General features: G+C 35.8%; 2 pseudogenes; both read left to right on the top strand.

Annotated features, from left to right (window-relative positions):
• The first annotated feature begins 5,249 nt into the window (after window positions 1-5,249).
• On the top strand, window positions 5,250-6,186 carry LOC110311815 (annotated as a pseudogene).
• An 8,257-nt stretch (window positions 6,187-14,443) lies between these two features.
• On the top strand, window positions 14,444-15,383 carry LOC110311748 (annotated as a pseudogene).
• Window positions 15,384-16,292: the final 909 nt, after the last annotated feature.

The raw sequence follows: 16,292 nt of genomic DNA, 5'->3' as shown, positions 1-16,292 counted from the left end.
CAATCTTAAAAGGCATTTACTATAAGGTAATGCTTAATAGAGTGCACGTGAGTCTATACATTAGACTAACGGTGAATGGAGGATTAATATGATTTTTAAAATTTTTGAGGAGAAAACTGTCAGACTTCAGGAAGATAGTTCCCTTTGAAACCCATTGCTTCATTGGTCAGTTTCCCAGCTTTCGCTATGTCAAACTGACTCAACCAAAGTACGTGACAGGAATGTATTACTCTCCTGTTAATCTTCCACCAGAGTAATCTTCTAAATTAGTAAATTGCACTGGTTGTGACCCAGCCTCCAAGTCGTTTGTAATCTCAAACACACTGCCTTAGTGGCCAATTCTTCCTTTTCTTTGTTTCTTTCACTAAAGAAATTCACATACATAGTATTTAAGGTTTTTTTTTTTTCTGACAATTTTGTTCTTTCATTCATGACTTGCTGACAACAGTGTCCTTGGGCATCAAATTGCTCTAAAGTAGACTCCTCCTCAGTCCACCCACATCTACTTCAGCAGAAAGTGCATTTTAACAAGGTCTTCAGGGAATTTAGACGCCAGGCTTTGATGTCTGGAAATGATGGATATATATTCCTCTCTCTACTGCAATCCTGTTCTTACACTTTTCTTTCTTCGTTTGTGTCTCAAATTTGTCATACAATTACTAATGAACCATTAGTAGAATTGTTTTTAAGACATATTTTGACACATATGTAATTTTATACATGATTATAGAGGAAAGAAAATTTCAATAATGATGAATATTTGGTTTAATGTGTTGATTAAGTCTTGGCCGAATATTTACTACTCCAATATGGAAATCATCTTGAATACTTTTCAGAGTTGATTGCTGTTATGACTGTCTCACCTTCAATGCCAATAGCATCACCTTCCAAAACCATTTAATACAAAATAGCAAAGTATGCTCAGGACCATTTCAGAAATTGATGGAAATTCTATTATAATTCCAAGCAAAACTCCATTTAATAATTTTTATGGAAGTTGAGTCAGGGGCTCAGTTTTTAAAACCAAAACGCCTCATTTGAATAGAATGGTATCAAAACACAGGGCAACTTGATATTGCTATGAAATGATGATATGAATTTTTTTTATTTTTAGGTAATAAACTTGATGTTCTATGTAACAGAAAAATACATTGGGTGTATAGTAAAAATTACAATTCCTATCCAACAGTAACCTGTACTCTAAATCAGGCATTTGAAATAAAGTTTTGTGTTGCTTCATACAGTGACATTTCCAGTGCAAACTGCATCAGTGTGTTCACCAAAGCTGCAGTGAAAACCAGTGCAAAAGGATTAAGCACTTCCACAACTACCTTGGATTCATTGCATATTTCATTATTTATGAATTGGTTTTAGGGTTATGATACATTTAGAAAACCAATACAACCAAAATATTTCATAAGAATCACAATTCATGCTGTAAGAGAAAGAGAGAGGGCAGGAGGGAGGGAAGAGGAGGACGTTGGAGGGGGGGAGGGATAAGGGGGAAAGAGAGAGCAATGTGATCATTGACATGATCATGTCATGTTTGATGAACTCAAGAAAAGCACACTATTCTATGCCTTAAAAATATAAAATCGTATATTAGTTTGGTTAAACCTGTCACAGTGTGATAGGAAATAGCACAGTAAAACAATTTCTGTTGCAAAATTAGCCTTTTACAGTAAATAAATATTTATGGTTTTGAAATCTACAGTGCCCAGTGGAGCCAATTTATAATTCTGTCCAATCCTATAGTGTCCAGTAGCGAGTCATCTCTTTGCCTCCAGTGAACCCTGTTGCCCCAGTGGGAATTCTAGTTCTTCAATCCTTCTTCATGAAAAAGAATCAGGCAATGGTATAAAGGTTCTTGGATTGCATGAAAAGTCATATAAACGCAGTTTGATGTGCTTAGTCACAAAACTGTCAGACAAACTGTAATGCAGATGTTCATTGCACAGGCTCCTATTCTCTGTACCATTGTGCTTTTCCCTGCTTTAAAACACTCAACCCTTTATAAGGATCTTTGCATTTTTAATTTTACTTGAAATGGGTAAGAAGCAAATAAGTTGTGTAGTGTTCACCATGCTTTCGATAGAAATTTAATAAGTCATTTTAATTCATAAAAATTTTACATAGCTTGTGTAAATGATAGCAGCAACAAAAATTGCCTATATATTTCAATTAATGACTAAATATAAATGGGTAAAATATCTCTAATTGTTCTCTTTAATATATTTTAGAAACCATTTTACCTAACTAAATTTACTTTTAGCTGTGACCCTGGTATTTAACAGCTGGGCTATCTTTCCTGACTATAATGACTTTTAAATTCTCCAGAAGTAGGGTGTTAACTCAAAATTCATTATGAAGTTGTAATGATTCTCAGATTAGCAATTATGAAGATTTCGGTAAGAGAGGCATTCTTTAGTTCTGTTTCTTCCTATGTCTTTAAAGTTCAGTTACTTAAGTAGATGATTTAAGTTACATCTACTTACAACAATTATATTTATATTATTGCTTATTCATATATAATGCATATTGTTTATAAATGTGTGCAGAGAGGACTTTACATATAGAATAGTTTTCATCATGTAGCATACCTTGATATATATTTAGATATATGGTTATGTATATATTAATGAGTACATATTATAATATGACACAGATATTTTTGGCTATCTTTCCTGTATTAATGACTTGTTTTAATTCCACATATCAAGCAATCTGAGAATTTACATCTCTTGCTATGCTTTGAGCTCCATGAAAGAAACACCATTTTATCCCCATAAAATTACCCTAAAATACAAATTATTGGCATGGTGTATATCATCTGTATGCAAAATTGATCTGGATCAATTTTATCCTATTCATCAAAATAAGAATAGAATGGAAACTACACAGTTGTCAGAGAGTAATTTGAATATGTGTTCTTAAATCAAATTATTTAGATTTGGAGAAAAATATTTTCTATTTGTTTTGACATCAAAAATGCATCATATAAATACAGGGGAAAAACCTCATCCACTGACCACATACATTCAAATACTCCAACTAAAAAATGATGATGTACTCAAACTTAATGTGTCTGTTTTTAAATGTATGCTCTAGGGAAAATATATTTTCATTTTTATTAAAAAATGCTTTTTGCAAGATCAATAATAGTTAATAAACAACAAAGCTAAGACCAACATTGAAAATGGAGCATCAGAAATTTTTTTTCTATATGTATTTCAAGTGTCCATTTAAATAAGCTTTTATTTACTTATTTATTTTTAATTTGGAGGACTATAATATATTTATATCATTTTGTCTTTTTCTCGCCAAATAGTCTCATGATCTCTCTCAAAATAGTCTCAAGTATTTAGGGAGATACATGTATGTGTATGTACATATATATATATATATATACATACATACATACACACTACATATATATACATATACACACACAATTATATACACACACATACACACACATACACACACACACACACATATATATATATATGCTTATGTGTGTGTGCATTATATATATATATGTGTGTGTTATATATGTATTATATAGAGAGTGTATATATATATATATATATATATATTTAAGTACATATGTGATTATGATATATGTGTGGTTGTACTTTTAAAGAGAAAGAGGCATTCTAAATTTTCAGTCCTAAGTTGCTTTGTGACAATACTTTCTCTCCTTTTTTCTAGGTAAATCCATCTTTGTTAAGCACTGCCTGCTTCTCTTCCTCCATTTTATTTCTTTTTATCTATCCAAGTGTATCTATCATTCCATGTCTGTTGTGGTTTTTCTCTTGTTAATGCTTTCCTCTTCTCTACTCTCACTTTTTTATACTTTGTATAATCGCTTTTCCTTAGGTGTTCTACAGGTAAAAGATCGGGCAACAAACAAATGCCAGGTCTCCCCATACTTTTCAGAACACAGAGCATTATTGAATGACCCTATCCTCCCCATCATTTCCTGCTATTTTCTGATTAACTCAGTAAACTACTTTCACCAAGCCACTAAAATTTTGTTAATCTCAACAGTCAGGGATCTCTTGCCATTTGTCCCTAAAGATCCTTTATTTTGCCTACTGACACCATATTTATCTGTTATATTTTTATTAACTTCCCCACCCCATTAATACTACATTCTTCAAATATCTAGTTCAGTTCTGGTTTGTATAATTACCGTGTCTTTCCTTTGATTACTTTGAAGTAACATGGACTCTGGAACTCATTGGTTTTAACATAGAAATTCTGGAGTATCAGAGGAATTGGCTGGAAAAACACAGTCAGTCATACTTGGTCACTAGTGTTAAACCTTCAGTAAAATAATAATACTAAATTTACCATTCATTTTCAGTGATAATGGCTAAGAGAATAGTGTATCTTAATAGTGCCACGCATTTTGAAACGATCATATTCATATTCAACAAATGTTATTTTCATGCCATTGAACAACAGGTATGTATGTGGTATGTTACTGTATAATAGTAGGTTAATATTATAAGTCCTTTCAAATTTATCTCTGTTTATTATTATCCATGAGGCCAAGTCAGATGTTTCAAAAACAGTATTTACATTTAATAGCACCTGGAGAAATTTTATAAAAGTAGGCCATTATATTCTTGTTTATAAACTCCTAAACCAACTTATGATCTTACAATCTACAATTTGCATAAATATTCCCAGACAACTCTGCAGTACATAGGAGTCTCTAGGTATGTTAAAAGTTTTTCTATATTATTGACTTATAGATTCCATACCAGAACCTGATTTTCTACACTTCCCTATAATAAATTTTGAAAGAAATTCCCAAGCTACTATAGATTGTAAGATATCACTTTATTAAATTCAAGTATTTGAATTGTCTAAGACCCTTCAGTTGAATTCATTGTATAATCTAGACTCTTAAAACATTTCTTTCCTTGATTATGACCCTATTACATACATTCAGAACTTTTAACCTAGCCAACTTGTAATGTCATACACTGCACAGAAAATTTAAAAGGTATCTTTTCTTTAAATACATTAAAAAGTTCAAATCTTTATTGGAAAAATGAAGTAATTTCTTAACTCTGAAGAAAAGTTTTCATCATATGTAGTGATATGAAATGAAATTTCGTGGCCAACCTTATAACTACAGACTTGTGTTTTAAATTCTACTACCCAACATTTTACTCTACGAATTTTAGTGAATGCTGTGTCACATCAGTCATTTTTCATTTCTAGAGACAGCCAGTGAGGACATGCAAATGGACAACACAACAGTGCTCATTCAGTTTGTTCTCTCAGGACTTGTTCATCTGCCCCAATGGAAAATCCCCCTGTTCCTGCTGTTCTTGGTCATTTATCTCATCACCATTGTGGGCAACCTTGGTTTGTTCACTCTTATCTGGAATGACCCTCACCTTCACATTCCTATGTACTTATTTCTTGGATGTTTAGCTTTTGTGGATACTTGGTTATCATCCACAGTGACACCAAAGATGCTACAAGACATTTTTGCCAAGAGTAAAATTATATCTTTCTCTGGGTGCATGATACAGTTTTTTTCATTTGCAATCAGTGCAACCACAGAATGTTTTCTCTTGGCATCAATGGCCTATGATCGCTATGTAGCCATATGCAAACCTTTACTCTACCCAATGATCATGACGAATAGACTCTGAGTATGGCTTTTAATATTGTCCTTTTTAGGTGGATTTATTCATGCTTTAATTCACGAAGGCTTTTTATTCAGATTAATTTTCTGTAGCTCTCACATAATAAACCACTTTTATTGTGATGTCATGCCACTGTTAAAAATTTCCTGTAATGACCCTTCTCTCAATTACCTGATGCTCTTTATTTTCTCTGGCTCGATTCAGGTATTCACAATTACAACTATCCTTGTCTCTTATACACTTGTTCTGTTGTCAATCCTAAAGCAGAAATCTATCAAAAGTATAAAAAAAGCCTTTTCCACCTGTGGAGCCCATCTCCTCTCTGTTTCTTTGTACTATGGCCCTCTGCTCTTCATGTATGTGCGCCCTGCATCTCCACAAGTAAATGATGAAGATATGATGGACTCTGTATTTTACACCATCATAATTCCTGTACTGAACCCAATTATCTACAGTCTGAGGAATAAGCAAGTAAAAAAAATCACTGGCAAAATTTTTAAGGAGAAATACTTAGATTTCACATTATTGTCTGTCATGCACTTATTAAAACATGGCAAATTTGTGCAGGTTTAATGTGGATATATTTCAAACATTTTCAAAATATTTTGAAAATGAATCCAACCTAGAATTGTTGTTGTTGTTTTATATGTGTATGTATGTATGTGATGTAGGCATACTTATTTGTGAATTGTTACATTGTTAATGGAATCTTGTGCAGAGACCAGAGGAGGTCATATGTCCTGCATAATTCCCTTTATTTACTTTCTTGAGATAGTGTCTTTCACTGAACCTCGAGCTATAATTTTTTCCTGCGAACCACAGTGATCCTCTTCTCCACCATTCACATCACTGAAATTATATGTGAAGGCATGATCTGTTCTTCATCAGAAGCCCTTTCATATTGACATTTGTGTTGCTAGGAGAGCAAACACAGTTTTGATCTTGAGCAGCAAGTGCTCTTTCCCACTGCACATATCCCAGTCCCCCAGAGATAGCATTAAGTGAACTCTTGTTCATGTATCAATTTCTTTAAAAATATTTGAAATGAATTTTAAGTTATCCAAAGACAGAATAGAAAAAAAAACAGAAATAAAAATAAAACTCTTTAATAGGTCTGTACATTATTTATTATGACATAAGTACATTAACTGTTATAGTAGTGTATTTCCTGTAAAAATAACATGAATATAATGTCATTGACAATTTGGAGACTAGTAGAACATTTCCCTATTCTGATGAGGCAGAGTTATGTATCTGTAAACAGATGCAAACCATGGAATTGTTGCTGAAAATATGAAAGGTCTTTCATTAAATTTTGTTGGGAAATGATAATTCATACAGCAATTCTACTTGTTTTTTCTTTATGGAAGGATAAAGACACTGGAGTACACATGCAAGAATAAGACTGGGCAGACTGTCAGAGGATGTGCTGTGGTCAGTGTGCTTGGGAGTGTGAAGAGAGGCTCATTTTGCTCACCATCTGGGCTGTCCTTGACATTCTCTCTAGTTCCATTCTCATCACCATCCAGGAAGTTTCACTAAATCAAAATGTTAACAGTTTTCATAAAATAAACATGTAAGGGATTTTATTGATGAAATGTAAAGGTAGAAGATGGGAGAACTATCACAATAGCTTAGATTATTAAATAGTGAATTAACTAGCATTCAAATGGGCTATCTAAGAGTTATTAGAGTTTATAGTTGAAGAAACTGTATTATAAATGTATATGAGCTAAGCTCAAAGAGTGGTAAGAAATGATGTCATAGTCTCCCGTGATTTTTGTTGTTTGTTTCATTTTTTTTGTCTGTTTGCTTATTTTGAGCAGATGAGAAAAAAAGAAAATTGTGGGAGCTTTATATTTGGGTTGACCTTGATTGCAAATATCATGCACTTCCCGGATGCAGAATAAATGAACCATCTTCAGTCTCACCTCTGTTACATTTTTTTTGTTTGTTTTATACATACACTTAAATTGCCTATTGATAACCTAGTGAAGACACTATTCCTCTTATATATATACATTGCAAAACTTTTTTTGCAATGTAACAACTTTCTGTTGTTAACTCTTTTCCTTTCCAAACCTTTTTACCATATGGGTTTTGGATTAAATCTTTCTTGAATAAATTTATGTGAAAATGTAAAGATACAGAGATGTACATATGCATTTGTATGAATTTAGAGATCATATGTGATGTGATCTTATCTGTGAGCATGATTGCATTTTTAGATATATTAAAACATATTAGTTCCCAACATCCTTTGTTTGATCACCATGGAATTGTTTGAGGTATTTTGTAAGACACAGCATCTTGTTCTGCCATATTGAATTATTAATAGGTTGTGTGAACTTTAACATAAGGTATATGTGGAGAGTTTGTAAATAAATTCATTTTATAAAAAAAAGATTGTGAGACTCTAATCCCACCCTTTTGCCCCATTTTTGTTCCTTAGACATGAATGAACAGTTTTGTTTCCAAATGCAAGTGGTCCATGGTGTCAAGTCTCATAATAAAGTATTGATTCTGTTATTATCCTTTGAAGGGCTGGATTCGTGGAGAGATAATGTGTGAATTTGGTTTTGTCNTGGAATACTTTGGTTTCTCCATCTATGTTAATTGAGAGTTTGGCTGGGTATAGTAGCCTGGGCTGGAATTTGTGTTCTTTTAGTATCTGTATATCATCTGTCCAGGATCTTCTGGCTTTCATAGTCTCTGGTGAAAAATCTGGTGTAATTCTGATAGGCTTGCCTTTATATGTTACTTGGCCTTTTTCTCTTACTGCTTTTAGTATTCTATCTTTATTTAGNGCATTTGTTGTTCTGATTATTTTGTGTTGGGAGGTATTTCTTTTCTGGTCCAGTCTATTTGGAGTTCTGTAGGCTTCTTGTATGTTCATGGGCATCTCTTTCTTTGGATTTGGGAAGTTTTCTTCTATAATTTTGTTGAAGATGTTTGCTGGTCCTTTGAGTTGAAAATCTTCATTCTCATCCACTCCTATTATCCGTAGGTTTGGTCTTCTCATTGTGTCCTGTATTTCCTGGATGTTTTGAGTTAGGATCTTTTTGCATTTTCCATTTTCCTTGATTGTTGTGCCGATGTTCTCTATGGAATCTTCTGCACCTGAGATTCTCTCTTCCATCTCTTGTATTCTGTTGCTGATGCTCGCATCTATGATTCCAGATTTCTTTCCTAGGGTTTCTATTTCCAGTGTTGCCTCATTTTGGGTTTTCTTTATTGTGTCTACTTCCCTTTTTAGGTCTAGTACGGTTTTGTTCATTTCCATCATCTGTTTCGATGTGTTTTCCTGTTTTTCTTTAAGGACTTCTACCTGTTTGGTTGTGTTATCCTGTTTTTCTTTAAGGACTTGTAACTCTTTAGCAATGTTCTCCTGTAATTCTTTAAGTGAGTTATTAAAGTCCTTCTTGATGTCCTCTACCATCATCATGAGATATGCTTTTAAATCCAGGTCTAGCTTTTCAGGTGTGTTGGGGTGCCCTGGACTGTGCGAAGTCGGCGGAGTCCCGGATCCAAGATGGTGCTCCCTGCTCCTGAGGCAGAGGGCTCCAGTGCAGGGCAGACCACTGTCCTCCGGCTGGGAGGGTGTCGGATGTCTGCAGCCCCAAAAGGGTGCTGCCTCAGCAGCTCTGTGGCTCCCGCCTGCCCCAGAAGCTGTCGGCCTCTGTGGTGCACACTGTCACCTGTGCAGACTAAGTTCCAAAGTTTGGGGGAGTCCCGGATCCAAGATGGCGCTCCTGTGCAGGGCAGACCACTGTCGAATACCCAAGATACAAGTTGCAAAGTACATGAAACTCAAGAAGAACAAAAACCAAAGTATGGACACTTCGCCCCTTCTTAGAATTGGGAAAAGACCTGCTTCACCCAGGGATCCTTTCCATAATCAGCCTCAAATCACAAACCTTGATATAGGTTTTGCTACTTTTTGATGTAAGGAAGTGCTGGATGCAGTAAGTCTGTCTGTCTTTATCTCTGTCTCTGTCCCTCTCCCCTCCCTCCTGTCCTCTCCCTCCTTCTCACTCTCCTCCCTTCTTCTCTTACTCTGCCTACCTCACTTCTTTTCTGTCCTCCTCCTTCCATTGCCTCATGAACTCTCACCTACAAATATTTAATAATAAAATGTTCTCAGCAGCACNACTCTTTGGTCTCTGAATTTCATTCTTTGAGCTTTCTCAACCCAAACCTGAAAGCCCAAGGCAGTTTTGGNGACCATTGAGTTTTATAAAATCTACACTCCCAAACCAGGCTCACCAATAGGTTAGAGGTTCCTTCTGACTGAAGGGGTTTGCAATCCCATTGGAAGAACAAAACCAACCAGAACCCCTCCCCCCGGAGTTCCTAGGGACTAAAAAACCAACCAAGGTGTACACATGGAGGGACCCATGGCTCCAGCCGCAAATAGAGCAGAGGATGGTCTTGTGGGGCATCAATGGGAAGAGAGTCCCTTGGTCCTATGAAGGCTCTATGTCCCAGTGTAGGGGAATGCCAGTGCATGGAGGCAGGAGTGTGTGGGTGCGTGGGGGAACAGCTTCATAGAAGCAGGGGGAGACGTATAGGATTGAGGGTTGGAGGGCAGACCAGGAAAGGGGATAACATTTGAAATATATCATTTTTCATTTTATTAATTAGTTATTTTCTTCAATTACTTTTCCAATGCTACCCCATAAGCCCACCCCCCCCCAATACTCCCCTACTCCCACTTCTTGGCCCTGGCATTCTCCTGAATAGAGGCATATAAAGTTTGCAAGACAAATGAGCCTCTCTTTCCACTGATGGCCAACTAGGCCATCTTATGATACATATGCAGCTAGAGACACTTGCTTCGGGGGTACTGGCTAGTTCATATTGTTGTTCCACCTATCGGGTTGCAGACCCCTTTAGTTCCTTGGGTACTTTCTCTAGATCCTCCATTGGGGGCCCTGTGATCCATCCAATAACTGACTGTGAGCATCCTCTTATGTGTTTGCTAGGCCCCAGCATAGCCTCACAAGAGACAGCTATATCAGGGTCCTTTCAGCAACATCTTGCTAGTGTGTGCAATGGTGTCAGCTTGGGGGCTGATTATGGGATGGATCCCCTAGTATGGCAGTCTCTAGATGGTCCATCCTTTTATCACAGCTCCAATCTTTGTCTCTGTAACTCCTTCCATGGGTGTTTTGTTCCAAATTCTAAGAAGGAGCAAAGTGTCCACACTTTCGTCTTCGTTCTTCTTGAGTTGCATGTGTTTTGCAGATTGTATCTTGTATCTTGGTTATTCTAAGTTTCTGGGCTAATATCCACATATCAGTGAGTACATATTGTGTGCGTTCTTTTGTGATTGGGTTACCTCACTCAGCATGATGCCCTCCAGGTCCATCCATTTGNCTAGGAATTTCATAAATTCATTCTTTTTAATAGCTGAGTAGTACTCCATTGTGTAAATGTAGCACGATTTCTGTATCCATTCCTCTGTTGAGGGACATCTGGGTTCTTTCCAGCTTCTAGATGTCACAAACAAGGCTCCTATGGGACATAGTTGAGCATGTGTCCTTTTTCCTGGGTGGAACTTTTTCTGGATATATGCCCATAAGTAAAGAAAATATCTAATTTTTTAAAAATGAAATAAAGAAAGCTTCCTTTCCTCTTGTATACAGCCCAACACCCCTATATCATTTGTGTACTGACAAAAAAATTAATTATTGTCTAAACCTATCAGGAGTGTTACTAGTGATCAGAGGTAGTCTGAGCGGTGATTCCATCTTTTCAAGCTAGACTCAGGCATGGCATGTGTATTCACATTGTAAAAGTCTGTGGAGCTCTTGTAGTCATTAAGGACTCCTCACATGTGTCCAATCCACACTGGACAGCAGGGCAGTGCTGCACTGTCTTCAGGGAAAGCTTGTGATCGCAGAGGGGATTTTCAGGTCTCTGCTCAGGGATGCCACTGGGTGGAGATAAGGTCCAAGGAAAATACACAGTTAGCGGTTTCCCCCCTGCATTTATGGAATAAAACCATCAAAACTGCCATAAGAACTGCTACCAACCTTCCAATAGCTATACACTGCTAAGTTCTTGGCTGCCTTCAAATTACCAACACTTTTTAAAGACCTCTACGACATCTCTCACAGTATGGGTAAGAGAGATGATTTATGCAATAATATGAATGTATTGTCTAAAGAGTTAAATGCTGTTTAAGTTGTGATTCTTTTATATTTAGCTTACCAGAACTCAGCTTGGTATAAAATAAAATAAGAACAATGAATAATGTCACTATATTTTAATTTTTGTTCACAAATATGAAGAAATACAGTAGTTTAAAATAATTTGTTTTGCTAGTGATGTTATAACTTGAACAGTAAATTCAGTATACTTGAACTAAGATACTGATTTTAAAGACCTAAGTAGCTATTGTTCTTGTATATGAATTTTTTCTCATAATTCCATTAAAATGATTACTTTGCCTATTTAGTTAAAATCTTCCAGACTGGTTACTTAAATATATTTCCCCTATATTATCAAGTTCTGAGAATACTTTATTTGAAAAATATCTATATACACAAAGAGAAAGATGCAAATATGTAAGGTAGAGGTAAGAGTAGAAGATGTATGTTTCACGAAGGCATACACAACTAATATATAAATATGCACATTTGTGACTATGTTCAAATAAACACATTCATTTAATGACTGAACACATTGACACCCTATGTATCTCTGGTATAAAGATTCAATGTTTGGACCAATCTTACTCTGCAAGAAAAAAAATCACTAGAGATGAAAGTGCTATCAAATAAACCCAAAGTGATATCTAGAGAAAAAGTTATAACTTTAGTTTTTGTATCATAAACTATGGATTAAATATGCAAAGAACTATCAGTCAAGCATGTAAGTGTGTTACTGCAGCACACAGTTTGTGATATAAAATTTAAATCCAATGCCTTTTGGACTCAAAAATTTATAGAGAAATATATTTTAAAGTTTCAAAAAGAAAATAAAAATACCCAGGACTGGCAGTAATCCAGTAATTAAAGAACAACAGGCAGAAGAAACTCTAGATCTCTTCCTCATTTTCATCCAATTTTTCCCTTTCCTGGACTTTTCTCTTCTTGATAACTTCCTTTTATCCACCCAGATGTTTTTTTTTTTTATCAAACACGTTCCACAGATATCATTTTGCATATTGTAAAAGGGCAAACAAGCTGTCCACAGCTTGTCCCACTATCTTTGGCTCCCTGAGAGCATGTTTCTTCACTGTGGAGTTCCTGATGCCACTCAGTGTCTGCTATTCTTTGGCATTAACTACAGTCTCAGCAAAGCCACTAAGTTTCTTAATTTCAGCAAACAGAGATATCTATTGCTTATCCTACTAGAGCATTGGTTTTGACATCTGACAGTATAATTTTATTTGGTAATTCTTATACCTGTCTTTTCTTTTGGGTCACAATTCTCAACACTCTAGTTGAATTTAGATTAGGTTGTTTTACTGATTAGTTATTTTTTTAACTGGCAGTATCTTTCTACATATCCCAGGTATAACTTTCATTCTCCCATCCTTTGCGTGTGGGGATTACAGGTATGTATGACTTGGATCAGGGGTTTTCTGTTAATTTTTTTTCAATCATTTTAAAAATTAACTTATTCCCTTTACATCCCAATATCAGCCTCTCCTCTCAGCACCCACCCAAGCAAGTCCTCCCCAGCATTCCACCTTCCCCTTCTCTTTTGAGTCAGGTAATTCCCTTCCCTGTGTCACCTTACAGACAATTATCCTCCACCCCAATTCCCACCCTAGCCCTACTTCCACACATCAAGTTGCTACAAGACTAAGCACATCCTCTCCCACTGAAGCCAGATAAGGCTATTTCAGGGTGTGAGAGCCATAGGTAGACAGGCAAACAGCAAGCTCAGGGACAGCCCCTGCTCCAATTTTGGGGATAACCTTCATGAAGAGTGAGCTGCTCATTTGCTACATATATTCAGGGTCTTATGTCCACCTCATGCTAGCTCTTTGGTTGGTAATTCAGTATGTGTGAACCTCTAAGTATCCAGGTTAATTGACTCTATTGGTCTTCCTGTTGAGTTTCTGCCCTCTTATGGTCCTCCAACTCTTCTTCCAACTCTTCTGTTGGACTCCCTGAGCTCTCTCTAATGTTTGGCTGTGAGTCTTTGCATTGCTTTCCATTGGCTGCTAGGCAGAGCCTCTCAGAGGTTTTCTTTCTTATCTTCACTTTGATTCTAACTTGAATGTCTTACTGAAATTTTTAGAATGCAGTTGGTTGACATGAAAGGACTAAAAGGAATCAAAAATGCCATTAAAGGGGAAACACTATACCCCCAATTCTTTATAGAGGAAGGCAGGTAATAATGTTGCAGAATATTCTGGAGATGCAATGTGGAGGGGTAAAATATTCGTGCTTTAGCTAGGAGGTTTGGTTTTATTGTTTGTTTGTTTTAGTCTATGTAAAAGGTTTTTAGTTTCTATCTTTTCATAACAAAATCTAAGAAATGTAAGTCTGAACAAATTTGTGAGACAAATACTCTGTCTTTACCCAAGAGCCACTAAGTACAAGGTGGGTAAGAAATTAGTTTTATAGATGCTTTTAACTTCTTCCACATAACTCCTTCAAATGCCATTTTTAAAAATAGAGAAGTAAAATGCTATATTGTTATGGTTATTAGTCTATAATCATATATGATATCAAATGTACTCTCCTGATATTTGATTTATAAATCTTGGTCAACATTCTTTTTCCTGTGTTTTATTTCAGGGATTATCCATTGAGAATTCAGAAATGAAAAATTCAACTGTGCTGACAGAATTTGTGCTTACAGGGCTCACAGGGTCTCCAGAGCTACAGGTGCCCTTGTTCTTGTTTTTTTCTGGTGATCTATCTCATCACTATTGTAGGGAATCTTGGTCTAATTGCTCTTATATGGAATGACCCTCACTTACATATCCCTATGTACTTCTTTCTTGGCCATCTGGCTTTTGTGGATGTTTGCCTATCATCCACAGTGGCACCAAAGATGTTACTCGATTTCTTACAGATGAATAAGATGATTTCCTACTCTGAATGCATGATACAATTCTTTATCTTTGCAATCTGTGTTACTACAGAATGCTTCTTGTTGGCAGCTATGGCATATGATCGCTATGTAGCGATATGCAAACCTTTACTTTATCCAATGATTATGACTAAGAGACTATGTATATGTCTCTTAGTCCTGTCTTTTGTAGGTGGAATTCTTCATTCTTCAATACACGAGGGATCTCTATTACTACTAAACTTCTGCAATTCCAATATAGTACATCACTTTTTCTGTGACATCGTTCCATTGTTAAAGATTTCCTGTACTGACACTACTCTTAATTTTCAACTGATATTTATTTTTGCTGGAATAATTCAAGTCCTCACTGTTGCAATTGTTCTTGTGTCCTATACACTAGTGCTGTTTACGATTTTGCAAAGGAAGTCTGTCCAAGGCATGAAGAAGGCTTTCTCTACCTGTGGTGCCCATCTCTTATCTGTGTCTCTGTACTATGGGCCTCTTCTGATCATGTATGTGTTCCCCATGTCCCAAGAAGCAGATGGTCAAGATATCATAGACTCTCTGTTTTACACAGTCATAATTCCTGTGTTAAATCCAATCATCTACAGCTTGAGGAACAAACAAGTCATGGATTCTCTGAAAAATGTGTTAAAGAAAAAGGTTTAGCCCTCACAGAGGTTTGATTTAGTATTAAAAATATCAAGTTTTTCCTCTGTAAGTTTTTTTAATGCTTTAAAAATATGCAAAGAATTTTGAATTTTAATTTTCTTATATTCCTTTGACAATGGCTAAATAAAATTTTCAATTTTTTTTATCATTTAAGATGATTTCCCTTAAAAAATACCTAAAATATTGTTGTCTATGGTGGTTTGAATAATAAATGGCCCCCCATATCTCATGTATTTAAGCATTTTGGTACCCATCTGACACGACTGTCTGTAAATATCCTGGCATCTCTAGGACAACAGATTTGCTGTAAAAAATATGTCACTGGAGATGAGCTTTGAGATTTTGTTGTCTTCCTCTACTTCCAGTTTGTTCTCTCTGTTTCCTGATAGGCTGACAAAATCTGATCAGCTAGCTTTCTGCTTCAGCTTCTGCTTACTGAGATATTATGGACTCTCAGCCTTTGGAAATATAAGTCAAGGCAAACCATTTCTTCCATAAGTTGCTTTTAGTCATGGTGTTTTATCACAGCAATACTTCTGTAACTAAGACAGAAGGTGGAACCAGACATGGGTATCCATATAAAGAACCTGATCATCTGTATTTCTTATAAGTATGCAAGACTTTCAAACTTTTGAATATAAAAGTGGTGAAATGCTGAGATTAGCAGGTTATTACAGCAGAAGCCCAGTACTTGAATTTTACATGCTAATGATTAACTTTGAGTCTCCAATAATGCATCTGTGCCCATTAAGGAAAGAATTGCAAGCACTTATCTTTGGAGTCTTTTTAAAAAGCAAGTCCAGATTTGAATTCTCTGTTTCATGTTCCTGGTGTCTTCTATCTTCTGTCTCTCTATTATGTGAATGTGAAGAAGGTTGCTCTATGTCTCTGTCTGTGTTTGCCCTT

This window comes from Mus caroli, chromosome 16 (assembly GCF_900094665.2).
Source record: "Mus caroli chromosome 16, CAROLI_EIJ_v1.1, whole genome shotgun sequence".
Taxonomy (NCBI): Eukaryota; Metazoa; Chordata; class Mammalia; order Rodentia; family Muridae; genus Mus; species Mus caroli.
The sequence above is the reverse complement of the archived record's forward strand: the minus strand, read 5'-3'. Positions and strand labels throughout refer to the sequence as shown.